The sequence below is a fragment of the Sinohyriopsis cumingii genome, chromosome 11 (genome assembly GCF_028554795.1).
Source record: "Sinohyriopsis cumingii isolate HCF-2022 chromosome 11, ASM2855479v2, whole genome shotgun sequence".
Taxonomy (NCBI): domain Eukaryota; kingdom Metazoa; phylum Mollusca; class Bivalvia; order Unionida; family Unionidae; genus Sinohyriopsis; species Sinohyriopsis cumingii.
The window spans coordinates 47,031,186-47,033,685 of NC_142971.1; the positions used below are offsets into that span (position 1 = coordinate 47,031,186).

Genomic DNA, 2,500 nt, shown 5'->3' on the forward strand with positions numbered 1-2,500 from the left:
CGTTTCAAATCAGATTCGAGTCCGTATTTAAAGGTAGCTCATAGGCTGATGTCGATTATTTACCTATTGAATTAGTCAGTTGATACAAGATAAATAATAATAATAATAATAATAATAATGCCCAAAAACAACAAAAATGAACTGAATCTTCGTTTAAATGCATTGTTATTTAAGTCCATTTGAAGGTGTAAACCTCCGGTTAAGCAACTAATGTCCGAGTCCGAAAATGCCTGAATTACAAATTTGAATAATGTATGAAGGCAGTTTATCTATATAAGTTTTAATCAGTACACTTTAATTACTAATTTTACACGGCACATAAACGTAAACGTCTGTACATCGGAAACGGTGAAGAGAGAAGCGAATATAAGTCTTAAATTTACAAACACTTGTGTCTACGGCCATACCACGTTGAAAGCACCGGTTCTCGTCCGATCACCGAAGTTAAGCAACGTCGGGCCCGGTTAGTACTTGGATGGGTGACCGCCTGGGAATACCGGGTGCTGTAGACTCTTTTTTTTTTTTTTTTTTTCTTTTATAACTAAAAACAGTTGAAGTTTTTCTTTCTTTCTTTTATTGTAACTAAATTTACTTTCTTCAATATAAATAATAAATAGAGCAATTTCTCGACTTTCATTTTCTCTTTTTCCTTAACTTTCTTCAATAATTCGGATCCTAAAAAAATCAAGCATAGGACCTGAATATAGCAAATGTTGCTTTGCACTTCTCTGCTCTTGGTTTCGATCCTTACTACTGGAATATGCGATCATAGATGACCAGTATTTCTTATTAACAAATTCGGTTCAATTTATCCAGTTTCCTCTACTTTTACTACCACAACAAGCTGCCTCCTTTCACGTCGAAATACTTCCTTCAAGTTTCTTCTCATATATTCCTGGTGTAGTCTCTTGCGCAGAGTTGCAAAATATGCGATCAATGTCTTTCATTTTGGCTACTTATTTGTGGTATTTCTTATTCACTAATTGATTGATAAATATGGAATGTATGAATTGTGAGAATTTTTTATATTAATTTATTGATTGATTGATTTCTTTTACAGCAGGGCCTCAGTCTGCCAGTGGGAAAATTGGCATCCTGTAGCGAATACTGTAAATATGGGCCATTGGCAAAATAAATTGGGTTATAAAATTCTGTTTTGATTACAGTAAGTTTAGATAGATATTCCATGCTTCCACTTTCTGTATTTCCACAACGTTAACTTCTCCAAGTTGCAAGAAGAGATCCTTTGCAAATCTGATAAGACCCTATCTTTAAAGTTAGCTTATAGGCCGGTGTCGCTTATTTTAACCAAATGATAGGACAGAAAGACGAATAATAATAATAATAATAATAACAACAACAATAATGTCCTGAATCTGCATTTTAAGTCAATTTCAACATGGAATTCTCCCCTTATCTGGGTCAGAAAATGGATGAGTGACAAATATGAGTATCTGAGGCCAGTTTTGCTTCTTTTGGATTAGAACTTTGAATCAGTATACACTTTAGTTACTAATATTATACTGCACACAAACATTTGTACATCGGAAACGTTGAAGAGATGTGTGACTAATCAGCAAAAGAGTCTTGAAAACGCATCAAGACAACAAATTATGTTTTACAGTCGAAATGTTGTTCTCACTAGAACTGAAATCATTTAATTTCTACTTAAATGCCCGAAAAATTTACAATTAAAACTACAATAAATGTTTTATACCTAGTCCCGCACAGTGACGTTTATCTGATTCCCTGTACTCACCGAGAGCATTCTGTGTCATATGGATGCATATCAAATGAAGTGAAAAGTAATGGAATACTCGCTTTTTTATTTATCCCTATGCATCGTGGTGCCCACACCATGATGAGACGCTGTTTCAATAAACCTTTTTATATATGTTCTTTACTGTTCTTCCTTTTTCTTCTTGCTTTATCATACTGACACACGAGAGAGAGAGAGAGAGAGAGAGAGAGAGTATGCAACAAAGTTCGCATAACTTTATCAGCTATTAACATTAATTGTACTTCTGTGTAATTTTATTTTTAACGCGTTATCCTATAACGATTGCAAACAAGGGCAAAAACTCTACTGATCTTATTCGATAATTATACCATACTGAATTAATAAGTTTATCTCGTAAAAACGGATCATATATATATCCTGGGTGGCTGAGGGTGTTTTAAGATATGTGTGTGTCTTTTGTGATATATATATATATATATATATATATATATATATATATATATATATATATATATATATATATATATATACGTTTGTGTGTGTACATACATACATACATACATACGTGTATTATTTACATATAGTCTTGGATAATTTTAATTATTGGGATATGGTTTTTAGGTATCAACAGATACAAAGGAAACAAACGTTTCAATACATATAATGACATTTTCTTAAATTCTACATTGTATCATATTGACCTACTACTTGCTAGGCAAGCTGACTTTTATAAAATTTGCAAACTCCTTATATATATTT

The 2,500-nt window shown here is 32.4% G+C and overlaps 1 non-coding gene across 1 annotated transcript; it reads left to right on the top strand.

Annotated features, from left to right (window-relative positions):
- The first annotated feature begins 393 nt into the window (after positions 1-393).
- Positions 394-512, top strand: LOC149788291 (5S ribosomal RNA). Its single transcript, XR_016424554.1, has one exon. It is a non-coding gene; the product is annotated as a 5S ribosomal RNA (ribosomal RNA).
- Positions 513-2,500: the final 1,988 nt, after the last annotated feature.